Genomic DNA, 23,348 nt, shown 5'->3' with positions numbered 1-23,348 from the left:
GAAATAGATAAAAAACGAGTGACTAGTTAGTATCATAACAATCACAAGTAATCATTAGCACCAATGTCATTGTATTAATTACCTATTGAAGTATAAAACTTATCCCAAAACGTAACAACTTGAAACAACAAACATGTATTACCCCAGGCTGTCTGCGGGTCAGGAATCTGGGAGCAGATTACCAGAGTAGTTCTAGCTGTGGTCAGGCTGCAGTCAGGTCACAGCTCAACTGTAGCTGGAGGATCTGCTTCTAAGCTACCGTATGTGGTTTGTTGGCAGGTTTCAGTTTGAAAGTTGTTGGCCTGAGGCCTCAGTTGCTCTCCAACTTTTTATTTTATTTAAAGTGGTTGATCTGACAGAGAGAAAGAGGCAGAGCAATCAAGATGGAAGCCACAGTGCCTTTTTATGGCTTAGTCTCCAAAGTTGGACATCATCACTTCTGCTTAACCCTAATCATTAGAAACAAGTTCCTGGGTCCAGCCCACACTCAGGGTAGGAGGATTATGGTCCACTCTTGAAGAAAGAAGTACCACAGAAGATGAGGATGTGTTTTTAAAAGTTATTACCTAATGAAAAAGGAATAAAGAGGATCAAACTGTGTTTTCCAAAGACTATAGGTTCAGTAAATGTTCTAAATGGGAAATCCGATGCTCTAGACATAACGCATCATGAGCTTGGAGCTAAAACATTGAAAAAAATTTTTTTTTTTTTTTTTTTAAGAGCACTGCTAATTAGAATGAACTACTTAAGACAGGCAGTCAGGATGTTCCCAAGAATACGTAACAACTCAGAATCTAGAACCTTAAAAAAAAAAAAAAAAAATTAGCTTGGCTTAAATAGTATGGTTTTTGTCTTGGATTTAATAAAGTTAATATAACTCCAAACATATTGAAACTTTGCTTGCTAAAAATAAAGAGGACATGAAGCACTCAGTGATGAAAATAAAAGACTGCAGCCTTTAGTGTGTAATACACCTCAACATAAAACAAATATCCTCACAACTGGACAATAAGCAATATCATGGTAAACAGAGAAGATATTGAAGTTGTCAAGGATTTCATTTTACTTGGATCCACGAGCCCATGGAAGCAGCAGTCAAGAAATTGAACAACATATTATTGTTTTGGCCAACCTGCTGCAAAAGTCTTTTTTAAAGTGTAGAAAAGCAAAGATGTCACTTTGAGGATTAAGGTGTGCCTGACCCAAGGCATGTTATTTTCACTAGCCTCGTATGTATGCGGAAACCCTGGTGGCATAGTGGTTAAATGCTACGGCTGCTAACCAAAAGGTCAGCAGTTCGAATCCACCAGGTGCTCCTTGGAAACTCTGTGGGGCAGTTCTACTCTGTCCTATAGGGTCACTATAAGTCAGAATTGATTCGAAGGCAACAGGTAAGTAAACATATGTATGTGAAAGCTGGACAGTGAATAAGGAAGGCTGAAGAACTGATGCATTTGAGTTATGGCGTTGGCAAAGAATATTGAATATACCACGTACTGCCAGAAGAACGAACAAATCTGTCTTGGAAGAAGTACAGCCTCCTTAGAAGCGAGGATGGTGAGACTTTGTCTCGCATACTTTGGACACGTTATCAAGAGGGACCAGTCCTGGGAGAAGGACATAGTGCTTGGTACACTGGAGGATCAGCAAAAAAGAGGAGGACCCTCAACAAGATGGATTGACACAGTGGCTGCAACAATGGGTTCAAACAAATCAACAATTGCTAGGATGGTGCAGGATCAGGCAGTATTTTGTTCTGTTGTACACAGGGTCGCTATGAGTCAGAACCAACTGGCTGGCACCTAACAACTACAACAATGTACTACAATTCTGAGAAGTTATTAGAACCTATGGAGATAATGAGGGAATTAATTAAATCCTTGAGGTTAATATTTTCAAATAAATATAAATATCATAATGAATACTGTGATATCTGATTATGCTTTGTCTGCTATTTAAGGTGTTTGAGATGCTCCAAGAAACAACGATGTTAGGTATAATTATAGATTAGTATTTGGGAGGGGTTTTAATTATTTTTAGTCAACCATTAATTTTTAAGAAATTTCTTTTTTAATCTTATAAATTTTGATCCATTAGTAGAGTTTAAATACTTAACTTTTAGATAACAGATTTATAGAGAAATATAGAATATGTAATTAATATTCCTCACTGTACACATAATCAAAAATCAAAAAAAAGAAAAAAAAAAACCATTGCTGTCGAGTTGATTCTGACTCATAGCAACCCTGTGTGACAGAGTAGAACTAACCCACTGGGTTTCCAAGGAGCGCCTCGTGAATTTGCAATGCCAACCTTTTAGTAGTTGTAGCTCTTAACAACTACACCACCAGGGTTCCCATTGTACACATAAGCCTCTGAGATATCAAGAATCTAACCAACATTTATGATAGAGGCACTATCTGTACATTACTTGAATAACTGATCTCTTCATTAAAAATGATTTTTTTATTTTTTTCATTAAAAATGAATATTGTGGGTAAGGTACCAAGAAAAGATCAACTACAACTCAAAAACTATATAGCTTTCTTTGGTCATACTGATCGAGTTTACTACTTAGGCTCCATTTAAAATGATCAACTTCATGGAAACATGATTGAATTAATTATTTTGAGATTATAGCTTTACAATGAATCTATAACACAAATCTCCTATAAAAATTCATATCGATCTTATATTTACTGTATTTTTACACAAATAACACACATCCTCTGGGTTTGTTTGCTGGCCATGTCCTCCCCCTGCGAGGCACCCTCTCAAGTGCTGTCAATCCTTTTCTCTTCCACATTTTGCTGTAAAAACAAATTTAGCATAGTGTGCTCATGAAAATACCTCGCAGGAGAGGGCATAGCTGGCAAACAAACCCAGAAGGTACTTGTTATTTGTGTAAAAATATGGTAGTTGGCATTGCTAGTATTATCTCACCACTGTTGCCCATAGGTAAGTTTGGGTCCTTTCCCATCAGCATGCTTAGGAAGGACGGAAAGCTTTGACAGGAAGCCTAAACATTCTCGGGAATATCCTTGCATTTTCTCTTTCCAGTTTAATGAATTGATTCCTCTTTTTTTTTTTTTTTTTCCTGTTTCAAGGAGGTTTAATAGTGCAGATAAAATGAAATAATACACAAAGTCATATCTTAAAATGTAATAAAATGATCAGATTTTGCTTTAAAGACTTTTCAATGATTCAGGTTTCTTTCCTCTGAATGAGTTCAGTCATGGGATGTGCTGGATGCCTAAACAACCTAGTGCATTTCTGAAAGCTGAATAATTTTTAAATAATTATGTTTTTATTATGATACAAGGAAACTGCTGACCATTTGATGCTAAAGAAAACTTTCTGAGAAACTATCTCAGGGTAAAACAAGCTAGAAGGGAGAATAAATAAATAAACTTTACTGATGGAGGCAGATCCTCTAAAGGTAAGAAAATAGAAGGTTCAAGTGTAAGTCTATTTACGGCTAAAAAAGTAGTGTGATTATTAGCTTTTTAAGCAGGAATCAGTAACCAGTTTTAAGTTGTTTATAAGATAAATTGAAATAGTGGATTTAAAATACTGAGCAAAATGTCTAGCACATACTAAGCATTCAACAATTTTAGTTTTATTTATCATAGAGAGAAAAGTATGTAAATCATGAGTAACTAAAACCGACTCAAACCCATTGCCATCACGTTGATTCTGACTCGTAGCAACACAAAAAGATGGAGTTGAACTGCCCCATAGGGTTTCCAAGGCTGTAATCTTTAAGGAAGCAGACTGCCACATCTTTCTCCCATGGAGCACCTGGTGGATTTGAACCCCCAACCTTTTGGTTAGCAGCCAAGCACTTAGCTACTGTGCCACGAAGGTTCCTTTGTTAACTAAAGACTGTAATTTTCTTGGAGCGCACAGGTCAATCAGTTATGGAGCAGAGTGAGGAAGGTGTCCATTGGATAAATGCTAGACAAAGTACAGGCTAAATGATAGGTGAAGGGCACTGAGCTGAGGGAAATCCCAGGCCTGGCAAATGAAAATTATGATGCTTAATTTCATTTTTTCTATGCCCTATGGATCCCCTCTTGAAGAATAAGGAATTAGGCATATGACACAGAAAATTTGGAAAAGAACCGAAAGACATAGGCTCTATCATACACCTAAGAGGCCTATGGGACAAATGCTGGTAGGTTGTAAGTTTAGCACTGAGTTTTGCTCCTAGGTTAACTTCGATGCTGGTTTAGTAATTCGAGGCTGGGTTTCCATATCTACCTTAATTGTACTTCAGATCTTTCTCTGCAGACTCTCTGCTGCACCTCTTATGTGTATGTTTGCTTGACTGGCCCTGTAATAACATTTCAATTCTACCTAGATGAAATGTCTTAAATTTTGAAACTCTTTGTAAAAATTGATTAATGCTAATTACATCTCATCTATTCTACTCCTTATTTGATTGACCTCCAATTTTTGGTCTAATTTTTGAACTCATGATTTTGCAACCTTATCTAAAAATTGGAAGGCCATGTTGAAATTTTCCTATTTGCTGTTGCAACTTTTCCCTGGGCTATTTTTTTTTTTTTTTATCACAATATACTGGTTGATACCTTTCACAATGCACTCCAAACTGTTAAAAATTGAGACAGAGCAATGGATGACCTGATTTTCTCCAAAAGGTGCTGAATAAGAAGGATAGTACCCTAGAAGTGTTAAGATGAATTATGGCCAGGGGTGAGAAGACATAAAGGCTAGTAGACATTCAGTGGATTTGGCAAAAGTGTAAGGCAGTTACAATGGAGAGTAATAGATGACCTGTCAAGGGATTACCATAGGTAATCCAGTGGGTGGCAATCTCTGCAGATCTACAAAGGCAAGTAGGCAGGTGGTAGATGTTGGCAGTGTCTATCAACAGGTAGCTTGCTCCTAGTCTCTACTGTGTGAACTATTAGATCTGTTGCCCCAAAAAGGGTTTAGAAACAAAGCCACAAGTATGAACTATTATGAGAAATGGGCTACTCGTTAAGGATTTGATGTCAGGAATAAGGCAAAAGCTGAGCTAGCAAAATTATTATGCAAGTGTAGACTTAGACAAGAAGTAAGGATGAGTTAATACCAAATGTCAGAGAGTGGGCCTAAATTAACCCAACCCATCACCGGCGAGTCAATTCGAACTCATAGCAACCCTATACGGCAGAGTAGAACTTCCCCATGGATTTTCCAAGGAGCGCCTAGTGGACTGGAATTGCTGACTTTGGATAGTAGCCGTAGCTGTTAAGCACTATGTGCCACCAGGGTTTCCTGGGTCTAAGTTAGAATCCTTTAAATTATGAATTTGGCTCCCTGGAGCATAGCTAAAATATGTATTGGATGGGAAATGATCTCCACCACAGTGAAGGCAGGGATTTTTATTGTTTCATTCACTGCTGTATCTCCCTGCCTCTAGAATAGTGTTTGACATGGAGTAAACACTCAGTAAATATGTGATTAATGTTAAATGGATAAATAAAGGGAAAAGAGAAGGTTAGAGGCTACAAAATTAGGCAGGCCCTGACACAAGCCTCAGTTGTAAAATCATTAACAATAAATATTGTCAGTCACAATAATCCCATTGTGCATAATCATGCTTACTGGAGCAGCCCAAGATGCCATAAACACATCCTTGATATAATTGTGACCCTAACACTGCACAGCATGTTTTCTCTGTCTCAAAATAGACAATAGAGAGCGCGACATAACTAACGCCATAATGATACTCTAAGTAACCTGTAAGTTTTTTTTTTTTTTTTCTTGCTTGGCATTTTGTACAGTTGCTTTCAGTGTCCTTTTTATTTCTTATTTTATTCTAACAGCTGCGCTGGTCTCTTTCCAAAGGGGCATGGGGCTTTCTCGGCTCTTGCAGCTTGGTCTCCCTCCTCTTCTTTTTTCTCTTGGGAAGTGGTCTTCAGCCTGCAAGGCAGCAGCTAGGAAGCCTGCCTGGTGCTTTTGGTCTGCAACTTTCTTTCTTGCTCTTTATCTCCGTCCGAATAAACTTGGCAGGCCAGTTCCACTAGCCGAGAGATTTTTATATAAGTTTTTTTTTTTTTGCCTGTTACAAACATAAAGACTAGAGTCCAGATGTCCAGCATGCATACCTGTAATTTAATAATAAAGAGTTTCTTGTAGTTGTTTTGTGATGTATAGTCCTCCAACCATCTGTGGGCTACATGCTTGAAGACATTATGTAATCCTCGCAAAAATGATATATAAGCTCTGATGTAGAAATTGCTTTTCAGGACTCCACAAAGACAGCCTGCATTGCTGCTAGGCTCTCCCTTGGTGTCACCTCCTAATAAACTTTCTCTTTCTAACTTGGAGTAGTTTTTATTGGCTCAGCTGCCCCAGGACACAGGACCCAGTCGAGTAATATAATTGAATAGTTACCAATTTTGTATCTACAGCTTAGCAATGTAATCCTAATCAAACATTATAAAATACCAAGTACATATTTAAAACACCTAAGAAGCATGTAACTTTTTACAGTACAAATGAGTGTCATGTGTATTACTTTTTATTAGTAATATTAGTATTACACAAAGAAAATGATCAGAAGTTATGATAACTGGAAATCACATATTTTATCATCATTCAAATAAGTCTCTGTGATAATGTAAATCTTTTAACCAAGTAATCTATGCATGTTAGGTAAAATAACAATTTAGATGTGTAGGAACAATGTCTTCACTGAAAGATACACTATTTTGGTTTTTAAATAAATCATGTAGAAAAGTATTTTTTCTCTTGAAAGAAAATTACTTTATCTTTTACTTAGACATAGTTTTTCCATAAACCATTTTACTTCTTCTCTGACGTACACAGTATTCCTTCATCAATTTTTATTGTTAAATAGAAAATTAAAAAATATATGTAAACCAATTTGCTATTTTTATTTATTACCAGTTTGACACTAAGCAACATCAAAGAATGGATAAAACTTTACAGAAAAGTGCTCACTTGAGTAATCTTTTCAGTTCCAAGATAATGATCAAATCAGTCAATTTAGTGTTAAATGCCTGTTAGGCTGGCTGATGCTCTAGACAAAATAAAGTGGGTTGGATGGCTGAAGTTTTCTACTTTTATTATATTTATCATGAAAATGGCTCTAGATGACCCACTAAATCAAGTACAAAATCTAATTCTTATTTATGTCTGTGAAAGAGCACAAATTGAAAACACCGTCTCTTTGTTGGTTTGTTTCAGTTGTTCTTCTAACAGAAAATGCTTTCATCATGGATTTATTATTTACACTACAATGAAAGTATGTTTATGATTTTAAGAGAATTAATAATTTAATCATTGGGCTGGTCCAAATGGTAGAAGTGTGGTATCCATTAAGTAAGCAAACTAAATGAAAAGACAGGTGAGGATCAAAAGATCCTAGATTGGTGGATTTGAATGTGGACTCTATAATGTAATGACTGTATAACTTTCAATGGATTACATAGACTCTTTGAGCCTCAAATGGAGAAGAAAAATTTTTTTCCCCCAGGTTTTTGGTTAAGTTTAAGAAATGATATAGAAATCACTACGATAGGTTTTTACTGTAGCATCCTTCCTGCTATAACAATTTGAGTATGTATTATGTTCACATCATTTTCTCTTCGACACTTCTTCTCATTAATTTTTTTATGTTTCATTTACCCCATAATTCTTCCAGTTATACAAGCTCAGATTCTCAGATTCATCTACATCCATGCTCTCCTATCTCTCTCTCATTTCCCAATCCATTGCCAGTACTTTATTTCCAGCCCTAGTTCAGCATTGTTATCATGCATATCTGCCCGTACCTTGTCTCCCCACTTATTTCTTCTGCTATTACAATCCTCTATATGTGGTTGTCTGATTTAATTGTTCTAAAATGTGTTGTTCCTAATCATCTGCTTATTCTAGTCCTAAAATTTTACTAGCTTGATATTACCTAATAAATTAAGTATAAAATATTACTTTTGCATTTGAAATCTTACAGGAGATAGTCCCAAGCTTCAAGTAAATACATCACACACACACAAAAGTTAATTTGGTGCTTACAGCTCATCACAAACGCTACCAGGACAAATATTTGTCTGTAAGCTAATATTATCGCCCTTACCTTCAGCTTCCAAAGATCTTCATACTTGATGGTTGCTCTGTTTTGCTTTGTAGAGAATTGTACAAGTATCTAGTTTTCTAAATTTTAAGCCCCTTGAAGCAAAGTACATCTCCCTCAGCAATAGCTTCTTACAAGCATCGGGCACTCATTAAATTTTCACTTTATTCAGGAGAGCATTTCTAATTTTTTTTGCAAGTAAGTTTTGGTTACATAGTAACATTCTTGTCTCTTTAATACAATGATGACAAGTATTAGTGTTATTTTATTAAAGGAAAGAGAGTACTATAGCACTACTTATGATGATATATACTTAGTCCATTCCATAAACATTTGTGCATCAGTGTTGTTTTGTGTATTAGGGGTAGAAAGTCTTTTAAAAGGTACTCGGATCACAAGAGTTTAGCCTAGTGAGTAAGAGTAGACACAGTAACAGTCAAGGCTAAAATATCACAGTTTTGCATGCTAGGGTATGTACAGACAGAAATAAAGACCTGCATGAGAAAATAGTAGTGATAAAAATCTCATCTTCCATGAGGAAGACCTGAGTTTGATTGCTGGCCAATGCGCCTCATACACAGATACCACTCATCTGTCCATGAGTTGCTATGAACCTAAAGTGATTTCAGCAGAGCTTCCAGGCTGACGTGGAATAGGAAGAAAGACTTAGAGATCTATTTCCAAAAACCAGCCAATGAAATCCCTATGGATCACAATGGGCAGATCTGCAATGATCATGGGAATGGCTCAGGACCTGGGCAACATTTGTTTCTATTGTGCATTGGGTCACCATAAGTCAGGAGCTGACTTTGTGGCAGTTAACAACAAGAAAAACATCTGCATGGTGAGGAAAGTGTCATAAAAAAGGTAGTTGTGAGCTGAGCATGAGAGGGACACACACATTCAAGATATGGACTAGAGTCATATGGCAAAGGCACTGAGACATTCTGGCATTTTTCTGGCAACAGCAAACCACTCAGAAAGCCTGGGAAGTAAAGTCTAAAACAGTTGCAGGGAGGTGAACAATCAGGATGGAGAGGTGCACCAGGGTCACCTGAGGATGTTGCTAGAGAGTTTGGAAGGCGCCCTGTAGTCAACAGGGGTCCCTGAGTTTTTGCAACATGCTGGGGTAGAACAGGGTTTGATTAGATTCTCATTTTAGGGAAGGCCCTGGTCAACTCATCAAAGCTTTTGCATTGGCGAATATATTTATCCTGCAGTTGAAGAAACAGCCTAAAACTTGTGCAAATATCTTGCAGTCATTTTTACACTTTTCAAGATGCCTTTATACTCACCACCTCATTTATAGACTCTTGTAATGTTTTTGTAATGTGAGAGCTGAAATCCAGCTTTTCTAATGCCTCATTCACTGCCACTGAGGAGGGAAATGGGTAGGCTGAGAGAGTAAACACAATTACAAAAAGATGCTATTTTAACAGCATCCAAAAAAATATTTAGTACATTCTGTGAGGTAATTAAGCTTATTTCAACAATGTCGCCCATATTCTGACCTTTTCAGTATTCCATACTCATATTTTCCACCACTTTAATGTCAGCACATTTGACACAATGAGACTAAATGAGTGTTAGATTGCCTTTGATTTGATCATTTTCCTGGTTTTGTTCTGCTCCTCAGGCTTTGTATTTGTATTAATTGTATTTGTATTTATTGCTTTGTATTTATGGTTTTGTCTATATCTTGTCCCTGCTTGATCCATACCTGAAACCTGGGTTAAAAAAGTCAGAAATGATTTTTCACAGCTTATGGGTCAGACAAATATGTGCTGGATAAGTTTTCACAATGAATCAAGAAACACATATCTTAGGAAGCTGTCAGATACACTCTGAAGAAAAAATACAGTAGAGAATGGTGAAAACTGACCCTATGTGGTAACTTTTAAAATAAGTGATTTTTTTTCTTTCAAGTGTAACTTTCAAATATGAAATAATACAATAATTAAAAAGTAGTCCTCTACTGTTGTCCTAATTTGCTTCTCCTATTTCCACAAATTATAGATTATTTTAAACCTTAGGACATAAGTCATCTCATTAAAAATTTTGGGTAAATCTGGGTTTTCCAAATAAATAAAAGGAGAGAGACAGATGGATAGGTAAGTATAGATATAAATGTGTTTCTGGAAAAGATATCCATGTAACTTAGCCAAAACTCAAGTAATACACTGTCTTAGTCATCTAGAGCTGCTATAACAGAAATACCACAAGTAGATGGCTTTAACAGAGAGAGGTTTATTCTCCCACAGTCCAGTAGGCTAGAAATCCACATTCAGGGCCCTAGCTCCAGGGGAAGGCTTTCTCGCTCTGTTGGCTCTGGGGGAAGGTCCTTGTCATCAGACTTCCCTTGGTCTGGAGGATCTCAGGGCAGGAACCTCAGGTCCAAAGGACGGGCTCTGTTCCTCGTGCTCCTTTCTTGGTGGTATGAGGTCCCCAACTTTCTTCTTGCTTCCCTTTCCTTTTATCTTTTGTAAGATACAAGGTTGTGCAGGACATGCCCTAGGAAAACTCCCTTTACATTGTATCAGGGATGTGCCCTGAGCAGGGGTGTTACATCCTGCCCTAATCCTCTTTAACCACAGGCAGAGATTATGATTTATGACACACAGGAAAATCACAAAATGGAGAACAACCACACAATACTGGGAATCATGACCTAACCAAGTTGACACATATTTTGGGAGGACACAATTCAATCCGTGACATATATTGTATGTGGAAAAGGTAAGGTCTGGTGATTGTATACTGCCCCTTTTCATATTGGCCCACAGGTAAGAAAATAAAATCTTCTCTCCATCCACAGATTATACAAATAAACATATCAAATCTGCTTTGCAAGCATTGGAAGTTGTGTATTTGGGAGGCAAATTGAGTAATACATGCATATCATATGTCTATGAAAGAGGAAAATATTCTGGTGTCATGGAGCGTAATTGCTTAGAGTTTTCTAGAGGGTTTGTGCAAACGGTCCTGACTTTATTCTGAAATGCATGAATTATCGGTCTAATCTGTCACTTTACTCTGTGCATGCTCACCTGAGCCCAGCTACTATTTGAGTCCTAGACACTCTTTAAATCTGTCTGACCTGTCTGTCACTTCACTTTGGTGGCTTAATTAGTGAGGTTATGCCTGAATACTTTTTTTGGCCAGATTGTGGGCCCATAGTCCATAATACTTGAATTCGGCTTCTCATGTTAATTCATCATTTGAGATACAAGGCACATCAGGGTTACTCTCTCTAGGTAAGCTTTTACAGAAATAATTGTGGGCTGACTAGTCATGACCTTGGCTTTATCTATGCTCAATTTTTGATCTAAAACTTCAGCGAACATCAATTTTGAAACCATTCCTAAGTACAGTGAAAAATAACATTTGATGCTTGGGACCATAAATTCTCCTTTAGATATTCCCCTGTTCAGGGTAGATTGAGTAGGATTAAAGGGAGCAGCCATGCACTCAGGGTTAAATAAAAAAGGTATTACACTTGAATGGTAATTTAGGTAGGACCGATGTTTTTCACATTGCAGACACAGGGGTAAAGCATGGTAGGAAACTATTCAGCAGGGAAGATGAAGGGAAATGATGCTTTAAGGCTTCCTGACCTACAAACAGAAAGAAAAGCTGTTATTATCTGAAACCAGGAGCAAGTGTAACGCAGGGGACCAACAATCACATTTATGAATCACCCAGGCAAGTGAGAAGCAATTTTCTTTCAGTGAGTACAAAAGTTCAGTGATAATTAATGTGATAACCAAGGATTAGTTAAGTGGCTAATGAAGAATATTAAGCTGTGGTTTAAAATAACATCTGTTACAGACACACTCATTCCTGGAAAGTCCGTGGTATTTTTGTGCTTATATTTATTTTCCTGAATGTCTCCTCAGTTGAAAAAAATAGACATATGGTATTTTATCTTGTAGTAAAAACCCGTTGACCTGCTGACCTCTATATATATGGAAACCTTGATGGCGTAGTGGTTAAGTGCTACAGCTGCTAACGAAGAGGTCAGCAGTTCGAATCTACAAGGTGCTCCTTAGAAACCCTACTGGGCAGTTCTACTCTGTCCTGTAGGGTCGCTATGAGTCGGAATCAACTGGACAGCAGTGGATTTGGTTTGGTTTTTGGTATATATATATATATATATATATATATATATATATATATATATATATCTGAGATGGTTCACAGACCTAAATCTAAAACTAAAAAGTTAAAAAAAAATGCAACTTTGAGATTTGCAAAGTTTCCCTCGACATAACCCAAATAACTAGCTATAAAAAAGAATAATTGGTAAATTGAACTTCATCAAAGTTAAAGTTATATTCTTCAAAATACATTAAAATGAATAATAAAGACAGTATGCGAGAAAATATTTGTAATACGTATGTATGACAACATGCTTAAAATATATAGACAACACGTATAACTCAGTGTTTGTCTTGGTTATCTAGTGCTGCTGTAACAGAAAAACCACAAATGGATGGCTTTAACAAAGAGAAATTCATTTTCTCAGTGCCCAGGAGGCTAGAGTCCAAATTCAGGGGGCTGGCTCCAGGGGAAGGGTTTCTCTCTATGTTGGCTCTGGAGGAAGGTCCTTGTCGACAGCCTTCCTTGATCTGTGAGCACCTCTCACTCTGCTCCCGGCACTGCCGGCACTGCTTTCTTGGCGATATGAGGTTCCTCCATCTCTCTGCTCACTTCTCTCTTTTATATCTCAAGAGACTGCCTCAAGACACAATCCAATCTTGTATATTGAGTCCTGCCTCACTAACACAACTGCTGCCCATCCTTCCTCAGGATTTACAACATACAGGAAAATCACACAATACCAGGAATCATGGCCCAGCCAAATTGACACACATATTTTTTGGGGGACAGAATTCAGTCCATGACATTGTTATAAAGAGAAACAGCTAAACAAGGAAAATAACGAAAGACTTGAACAGACACTATACAAAGAAGTAATAAGAATGTCAATTTTGACTCATAGAGACCCTATAAGACAGAGCAGAACTGCCCCATAGGGTTTCCAAGGAACAGCTGGTGGATTCCAATTGTTGACCTTTTGGTTAGCAGCCTTAGCTCTTAACCACTGCACCACCAGGGCTCTGGAATGTTCAATAAGCACATAAAAAGGATGAATATCATTTGGTCATCAGAGAAATGCAAAATAAAATCTCAATGTGATACCAACTCATATGCATTAAAACTGGCTATAATTACAAAGACCGACAAAATCAAATTTTGGGAAGAGTTGCTAACTGATGGAACTCTGGTGGCATAGTGGTTAAGTGCAAGAGATGCTAACCAAAAAGACCGGGAGTTTGAATCCACCAGCCACTCCTTGGAAACCCTTCGAGGCAGTTCTACTCTGTCCTATAGGGTCACCACGAGTAGGAATCGACCTGAAGGCTATGGGCTTTTTTTTTCTTTTTTTGGTGTAAAATGATAAAACCACTTTAGAAAACTCTTTGGCAGTTTCTTAAAAAGTTGAACACACACATTGTAAAAAGATAATTGTACAATAATTTTCAAAGTCACTTAATTTATAATAGTCTCAAACTGGAAATAACCCAAGAGCTCATTATCAGGAGAATTTGTGGTTTGCTAAATAATGGAATTGTACTCAGCAATAAAAAGAAATGAAGAATATATAAATAACATAGATAAATTTACCAAACACACTTAGTCAAAGAAGGTAGAAATACACACTCCAAAAAAAAGAGGGAGAGAGAGAGTACCTACAAGATGATTCAGTGTTATCTAATGCTGGACAATGTCACACTAGTGGGAAGAGTGTGGGAGTGGGAGCGGTTCTCTCCTGTGGGAGTATTTTAATAATGACATTGGTGAAAACTGTGAGTGTTTGGTGATAATAAAATGAAGATTGAAAATTAGTTCTCTTTTTGATTATTTATAAAATTTTGACTAATATTGCATCTTTTATTGCTTGAGCCCAGGGCATATTTCTAACACCACCTCTCCCCTTTGATACTCCACTGTTCTAGAACAGACAAAGCTAAAAAAAAAAAAAGGTAAACTAGTCAAAACAATAGTTGTTTTTGGAGGATGAGTTTGGGGTTGACCAGGAGGATGTACAAGGGAACTGCTTGGGTGATGGACATGCTCTGAATCTTGATAGTGGAATGGGTGACATGGATGTGACTTATTATGGTTTTTTGCCACCATGACCCTTTCCCAGAAGGTATTTTCAAAATCACCACTATGTTAATTTGTTTTTGCATATTGCTATAAAAAATTAACATAAAGCACAAATGAAAATACCTCAGGGGGGAGGGCTCAGTTGGCAAACAAACATAGAAGGCAAGAGTTATTTGCATAAAAATACAGTATGCTTTACTCAAAATTGATAGAACTACACATTCAAGATCTGTATATCTCATTTTATGCAACATTTACCTCGATAATACAGTGTTTTAAAAGATGCAATGAAATGAAATAGTATTTAAATTTGCCAGCCCTTTCTGTCTATATTATTATTATTAACCTAAATGATAATGGATAGTTTTCTTGGTAAAACACATTTAGTATTTTTTGCATATATTGAGCAAATGAATGACTCTAATGGCTGGACATCAAATATTTTTATGTCAATTATTATTTTTATTTTTGTAAGTTGATCATGGTGGTTATCACATTACTATGATATTTCAATTATTATGATACATTTAAAACATTTTATCATGGGAAATTTCAAGCTATGCAAAAGCAGAAGAGAATAATAAATCACTACACATATATGCCTCTCAATGGCTATTCATTAATTATTAAATCATGATTCATTATTATGCATCTAAATTATGGATAACATTGTGAAGAATGGGAACTCTAGAACTCTTAATTGTGCTCATGAGGAACCTGAACATAGACCAAGAGACAGTCATTCAAACAGAACAAGGGGATACTGCCTGGTTTAAAATCAGGAAAAGTGTGTGTCAGGGTTGTATCCTTTCACCATACTTATTCAGTCTGTATGCTGAGCAAATAATCCAAGCAGCTGGACTATATGAAGAAGAATGTGGCATCAAGATTGGAGGAAGACACATTAACAACCTGCCATGTGCAGATAACCTTGCTTGCTGAAACGAAGAGAACTTCAAGCACTCAATGATGAAGATCAAAGACCACAGCCTTCAGTAGGGATTACACCTCAGCATAAAGAAAACAAAAATCCTCACGACTGGACCAAGAAACAACATCATTATAAAGGGAAAAAAGATTGAAATTGTCAAGGATTTCACTTTACTTGGATCCATAATTAAGGCTCAAGAAAACAGCAGCTGAGAAACCAAAAGACATACCGTTTGGGGGAAATTTGCTGCAAAACACCTCTTTTTAGAGCGTTGAAAAGCAAAGGTATCACTTTGAGGACTAATCATCTCATATGCATGCAAAAGCTTGACAATGAATACGGAAGACCAAAGAAAAATTGGTGCCTTTGCATATGGTGTTGGCAAAGAATACTGAACATATCATGAGCTTACAGAAGAATAAATGAGTCTATCTCCAAAAAAGTATAGCCAGAGTGCTCCGGGAAGCCAGGATGGCAAAACTTCCTCTCAGGTACTTCGGGCATACTGTATCAGGAGGGACCAGTCCCTGGAGAAAGACATCATGCTTGGTAAGACAGAGGGTCAGAGAACAAAAGGAAGACCTCAACAAGATGGATTGACACAGTGGCTGCAATAATGGGCCCAAACAACGATTGTGAGCGTGCTGCAGGACTGGGCAGTGTTTCATTCTGCTGTACGTAGGGACGCTATGAGTTGGAACTGTCTAGAGGACACCTAACAACAACAACATACCCCACCCAATTATTTTGATGCAAGTATCAGAATTTTTTCTTCAAACTCATGTATATTTAGTATGTCCCTTTAAAGAGGAAAAACTCTTCAAAATTCTCATGTTTTTACAGTTATTATAATCTAATGAATTTAATTATATTATTATACTTGTTTTTTTTTTAATTCATTGTAGTGCTCTTATTAGCACTCGAATTATATATATATTTTTTGCAATAGTGTTTTCAATGTAGCTTCTGAGTTCTTTGACATGCCAGTTGTCTTGATAGCTTCCTTGCTGTCCACTAGAAAAAATTTGTAGGCTCATTTTGTACATTCGTTGCCGGACCTGAAACTAACCATTTTTCCCAAAGAGTTCTAGTTCATTTTAGCAAAATATGCTATTTAATCACATTATTTTGATATTATGGGTGTCCATAGATTCTGGATTGGTCCTTTTTTGTAGAGGTTTTCAGAAGAAAAAGCCAAGGAACATATATCTTTAATAAGAAAGAACACATAATGAACTTATACTAAGAGATCTAATTATTTCAAAATCATATAATTTTTCTTTGGCTTGATCCAAATCTTGATCCAGATCTTGTTTTTTCTACTTCAAAATCCTGTATCTCAATGCCATCAGCATATATCTCGTTTGCTTTATTACAAATTACACTCATAACAGCTTTGGAATAACAATAATAAAACACCTCAACACTGTCACCTATGATGGTAGAACATATTTTAAGTTTGTTTTTTTTTTTTATTCATAGTGATGTGCAATCAAATTCTGGGTTCCATATCACTTGAAATAGGCTCACTTATTCAGGTTGCTTTTAATTTTTATGTATTACTCTTTAAAAATTAGTTCAGATTCATAATTATGTAAATATTTACCTGGTCCAAAGTGTCAAAGAGAGATTGATAACAGATATCTTGTCCTGACTTTGGGAATTTATTACTCATGAAACCAAATTCACTGTAAAGAAATTTCTTACCAACATTAATCCTACCAGCTGTTTTTCTCTCACCAAAGCTGAATTTTTTTTCTTTTCTGTTCAAAGCCCAGCCTGCTGAATTTGAATTTCAGAAGATATGGCTGGGCGGAGGGCTAGAAACCATCTTGTGAGCTGATACCAGTTCATCCTAGTAAAGGGAGAGGGCAGGGTTCAGTCAATCATGTTAAGATTAGTCAATGATTGATCTTCTATATCTCTCCCTCCTCTTCGCTTTATAAGCCTTGTTGTATCTAAATTCTTCAAGCTATTTGCTTTTTGTGGAATCAAAATGGCCTCCCTATATGCATATGGCGAACCCCTGGTGGTGCAGTGGTCAAGAGCTATGTCGGCTAACCAAAAAATCGGCAGCTGGAATCCACCAGGTACTCCTTAGAAACTCTATGTGGGGCAGTTCTACTCTGTCCTATATGGTCACTATGAGTCAGAATCAACTTGACAGCCATGGGATTTTTTACATGTATATGGAGCCCTGGTGGCACAGGGGTTAAGGGCTCAGGCAGCTAACCAAAAGGCTGGCAGTTCAAATACACTAGCTGCTCCTTGGAAACCCTACAGAGCAGTTTTACTCTGTCCTATAGGGTCACTATGAGTCAGAGTTCACTTGATGGCAAAGGGTTTGGTTTTTAATTTATATGCATATAGCATAACTGCTCAGAATAAACCTTATGTTCAATTTTTTTTTGAGTTTTGATTATTTTTTACAAAAGCAAAATATACAGTAAAAGATGTATTCAGGGAAGTCTAGGTTTTTTTGTTTTTTTTGGACTCCTCCACCCTGTTTTCTCCTGCCTCTCTAATAAACTCTTTGTTTGTATACAAATCAAACACTAGCTACTGAGAACATTAAGGAGGTCAACAGGCATGGTATAGGAAGTACAGCACCATTGGTATTTAATACCAGGGTGACTGGAAGTGCCTGATACTATCTCTTTGCCTGGTGATTCAGTGAATTATTGGAAATTAGCACTTTATGGAACACTTCGGCGATCAGTCCTGTATTACTTAGCTATTTCTGGTAATGAATCATTCCAAAACATAATGAGTTAAAACAAAAACCATTTATCATTTTTCAAGTGTGTGAATTGGTTGAGTGATTCTGCTATTTGGACTAGGCTTGCTCATTTTTTTATCTCTTAACAGTTGGGTTTGGGTGGGTGCTGGCTGGTTTAGGGAGGCCTAAAAAAAAAAAAAAATTTTTTTTAATTGGATAACTGGAACCCTGGTGGCGTAGTGGTTAAGTGCTACAGCTGCTAACCAAAGAGTCAGCCGTTCAAATCCACCAGGCGCTCCTTGGAAACTCTATGGGGCAGTTCTACTCTGTCCTATGGGGTCGCTATAAGTCAGAATTGACTCGCTGGCACTGGGTTTGGTTTTTCGGTTTTAATTGGATAACTTGCTTCTCCTCCACATGCCTCTTGCATCCTTGCAGCAGGCTAGCCTGGACATGTCTTCACGGCAATAGTAGAGGTTTAACCCGTTCATGAGTAATGGGCTAAATGTTTGCCCACCTATATTTTCTGCCTCTCAGGTTTCTTGGGAAGTTGCTTTTCTACATTTAGTGCATGGTGCCACAAGGCGGGGACATGTTTAACTACATGAACCTGAAGAAATAGGTGTCAGTGCATTACTGTGTTGAAAGTGTATTATATTAGGTGTTGCATCCTGGAGGTATAATTTTTCAAAACTTTTGTTTCTTTTGATTTTTCTACTGGAAAATAAGCCTTGTAAGTATATTTCCCACTTGCTGTGTGCTCATGAGAATGTAATTCTCATGAGCATAAGGTATTTTTGGGTGCCATACTTTCTCAGGAAACCCTGGTAGTGTAGTGGTTAAAAGCTATGGCTACTAACCAAAAGGTCAGCAGTTCAAATCCACCAGGCAGTCCTTGGAAACCCTATGAGGCAGTTCTGCTCTGTCCTATTGGGTTTCTATGAGTTGAAATCAACTCAACAGCAATGGGTTTGTTTTTTCTTTTTGGTCATACTTTCTCAGCGTTGTGCATTATACCCAAGTGTTGTGACATCCCTGATCTGCTATAGTTAGGTGTCTTGCAATCTTCCAGGACTGCTCTTCTTGTTTCTGAGCGGTTAGTACTGCTTTTGTGGTAAGAAATAATTCATTGTAGTAGTAATTTTTAGAGACATAAATTCCTTTGTTTTTATTTATTTGGTCAGGAGGCTCATTCACGGGTGTAGAACGTCATCCAGAGAATGCAACACTAAGGAGAAGGAGTCTAGAACATTTCCATGTGACCATTGCCCTGGCGCCTTTTTGTATTATTCCATATTTTGAAAAGTGTCACCAAATAAAATTAAATTGCTTTGATAAAAAAGATGTTATTCTTGTCTCATATCACCAATCTTTCATACTATCAGAGTTCACTGGGACGTATATTACCTACATCCAAAATAATAGGTATCAAAATCCATGTTTCATTTAAAAAAAAAAAAAATCAGAAAGATTCCTTGATTCAGCATTCCTTCCATTAAAGAAAACACATAGTATCAATAAAAAATTCAAAGGAAAAAAATAATTCAATCATGAGATTAAAAGAGAAAAGGAAATTACAAAAGCACCTTTGTATCTGTTTGGGTCAAGTCAGAGACTGTTGATTTGAATTAACATAAGGTGCAGTCCAGAGACAGTGAGGAAAGTCACTATTCCAGGGCATGCATACAGTAAAGTTATGAAATATCCAGGGCTGTTAATGCCTTTGATCTTCTACCACTCTCTTTTCCTTGGAACTGTTCTAGCCACCTGTGGATTAAACCTGCAGATAGATTCTGAGGTGTTTAATGGTCATTGAGGGCATTTACAAAATGGTGATCAGCTAATGGATAACTGTGGCTAGTTGATGAAGGAAGGCCCATCAGTGGGACTGATTCTTTTTTTCTAAGTATTTGATTGACCTGTTTTCCTCTGCTTTTATATATAAAATAAAAAAAAAATTATATATATATATATATATAATCTTAACAATTACTGTGTTGACATATTACTTTAAAATAATTTGAGAATGTGCTTAAAGAAATCGGTCATTTTACTCTTCTTTAACTATATTTTTATCACTTTTTCTCCTTATGGAGAAAAAGACTTCAAATGGGTTAAAGTTGGTGAAAACCATTTGGCAGAGGTGATCTATGCAGGGATGCTTTTGTCATTATTTTGCAACAGAATTACCTCACGGGCTATACGTGCTGTGTAAAAATACTTGAAAAGATTTAAAATGAATGAAGTAAAGAGAATAAATGACTAAATAACTAAATTTCTAACACTCCAATTCCATCTTTTTTACAATTCTTTATCTTTAGTAAATATTATTATACGGCAAAAAGAAATATTTTGTTATATATATAGTGACTAAGAAAGCCTTAAAAGTTGAAATATGTTTCTAAAGATTTTGCAAGTCATACATTTACTGAAACTGCTAAAGTGATTATTCTAGACTCTCAAAGGTTCTTAATGATGTAATTTTTACTCATATTTGAAGAAACATAAGTGAAATGTAACACTTAAATAAACTTTAATGCACCTGAAACATCTAAAAAATAAGAAAACAGCAACTTGTTTTTCTCTCTTTATTTTAATAGTGAAAAATAGCAAAGGCTCATTGACTTTTTTTTTTTTTCCTGTAATTCTACAGTAGAGAGTTTTAAGAAAAAAGTTAAAAATGGTTTTGTTTCTAATATATATATATTTAATAATGGAAGCCCTCTTAGGAACTTATAAAAAGTTTTTTATTCTGTTTTGAAAGGCTGTTTGATGTTGTAAGGAATAAATAACTAGGTAATATTCTTAAGGGAATAAGCTTATATTTATAATATAACCAATGAAAACATTTCAAATGGTCTTTAAAATTTGTCGTTCCAAATATTAGTCAGTGACCAGGCTAATATGAACTTAAAGAGGAGATTTTCTTAATTTTTATACAGGTTTTGAAAATACACAATTTCTTTACCAATAATGGAATGCCTCTTCAAAAACTGGTTTGCTCTCATAACTTAAAAAAACTCTGCCAGATTTTTCCAAGGGATATTAACATAATCTAGTAAGTATGAAGTTTATAAAAGAGTCCTTCTTAAAAGGGATTAAGGTATAGCAAATCTTCTAGGATGAAGAATTTATATCAAATTGTTTATAAATATATTGAGGGATAAACAATAAAAAAAAATGCCATTGAGTCGATGCTGACTCATAGTGACCTACAGGTCAGATTAGGCCTACCCCACAAAGTTTCCAACCTGTAATTCTTTATGGAAGCTGTCTCACAGAGTGGCTGGTGAGTTCGAACCGCCAACTTTTTGGTTAGCAGCTTAGCACTTAATCACTGCGCAACTGGAGCTCCTTATGTTGGCGGACAAAGACCAACTATAAGATTGCAAATAGCAACTGAACTTACTCCTGTACACCTTTTTAATTCATTCTTCATATTGCAACAAAATGCAGATTGATACCTGTGACGGTTAAGGTTGTGTATCATCTTGGCTGAGCCATGATTCTCAGAGGCTTGGCAGTTATGATGCAGTTTGGCAGTTATGTAATGATGTAATTACCTCCACGATGAGAACTGATGTAATGCAATCACCTACCTCCATGGTGAGATTTGCTATGAGCTGCCAATCAGTTGAAAGGGAGTTTCCTTGGGAGTGTGGTCTACATCCAGTATATACAGACTTTCTGGCAAAGCTCACTGGCTTTTATTCTACTCTGGATCCTGCATTCAGCTCATCATGATCTTTCATGGATTGAATTGTGTCCTGTAAAAATATGTGTCAACTCGGGTAGGCCATGATTCTCAGTATTGTGCGGATGTCCACCATTTTGTGATCTAACGTGACTATCCTATGTGCTGTAAATCCTAATCTCAGCCTGTGATTAATGAGGCAAGATTAGACTACATTAAAGAGTATTAGGGTGGGATGCAACACCTTTTCTCAGGTTAAGCCCTGATCGAAAGTAAGGGGAATTACCGTGGGATGTGGCTTGCATCACCTTTCATCTTACAGGAGATAAAAGAAGAGAGAAGCAAGCAGAGGGATAGGGACCTCATACCACTAAGAAAGTGGCGCAGAAAGTCAAGTGTGTCCTTTGGACCCAGGGTCTCTGCACTGAGAAGCTCCTAGACCAGGGGAAGATTGATGAAATGGACCTTCCCCAGAGCCAAGAGAGCTGTGTTGGCATCCTAAATTAGGATTTCTAATCTCCTTAACTATGAAAGAATAAATTTCAGTTTGTTAAAGCCATCCACTTGTGGTATTTCTGTTATAGCAGCACTAGATGACTAAGATATCATCGGACCTTCTGTTCTTAGGACTTGAGCCAGCTGCTTGACATCTTACCTGCTGATACTGGATTGGTCAGCCTCCAAAGCCCGTGAGACAGCAGATTACCATTTAACCTTCCAAACTTGGGCTTTTCAGCCCCTGTAGCTAACTGCACCAGGAGGAGCCTCCAGCCTGACTCCTGATCCATGGACTTGGGACTTACCAACCCTACTACTGTGTGAGCTATTTCTCGCTCTCTTTCTCTCTCTCTCTATTCATACACACATACATATATGTGTATACACACACTTCACTAGTTTTGCTTCTCTAGAGAACCCAGCCTCTGACAACCCCCTATTTAAAATCCATCATCTGTTCCTCATTACCTTATAGGGCGAGGCTCGCATACTGTAGCCCTTTATAATCTGATTTGCTTTCCTCTTAAAATACCTACCACATCCTCTGCAGCTAGAATAAATTACATACAATTCCTGCAAACTGCATCATCTTTGGATCCTCCACATTTGCCCGTGTTACAACTTCTGCCAAAAACTCTTTTATAACTCTTGTTCAGTCAACTGCTTCTGAATAATTTTTCAAGATTCAGCTCAAACATTACTTTCTCCTGATAATTACTTCCCCCAGTCCCTCCACAGGATGATCTAAATGTCCTTCATAGATGTTTTCTCTTTCTACTAACCTAAGAGCTGTGGCTTTCTCAATGACAGCACATCTTATCTGCCAATAGAGTATAATCTTTTCTATTATCCCAGCAAGTTTTAGTTCATTGAAGGCAAAGTGCTATGCTATGTTTACCCATATATTCCCAGGGCTATGCTTCTTGGGTAGCTTCAGAAAATCACATTCATTACCAAATCACAAAAATTTATTAACATTGTGATATTTACAATAATATTTTAGATGGACCTAAACTGTGACACAAAGGGTTAAATACTCAACTAGTAGCTGAAAGGTTGGTGGTTCAAACCCACTCATAGGTGCCTCAGAAGAAATGCCTGGAGATCTGCTTTCTGTAAGGTTACAGGTTTGAAAATCCTATGTAGCAGCTCCACTTTACACATACGGGGTCACCATGAGACAGAATGGACTGAATGGCAACTAACAAAAAAACAACAAAGG

The sequence above is a fragment of the Elephas maximus genome, chromosome 24, assembly GCF_024166365.1.
Source record: "Elephas maximus indicus isolate mEleMax1 chromosome 24, mEleMax1 primary haplotype, whole genome shotgun sequence".
In the NCBI taxonomy this organism is placed as follows: Eukaryota; Metazoa; Chordata; class Mammalia; order Proboscidea; family Elephantidae; genus Elephas; species Elephas maximus.
The sequence above is the reverse complement of the archived record's forward strand: the minus strand, read 5'-3'. Positions refer to the sequence as shown.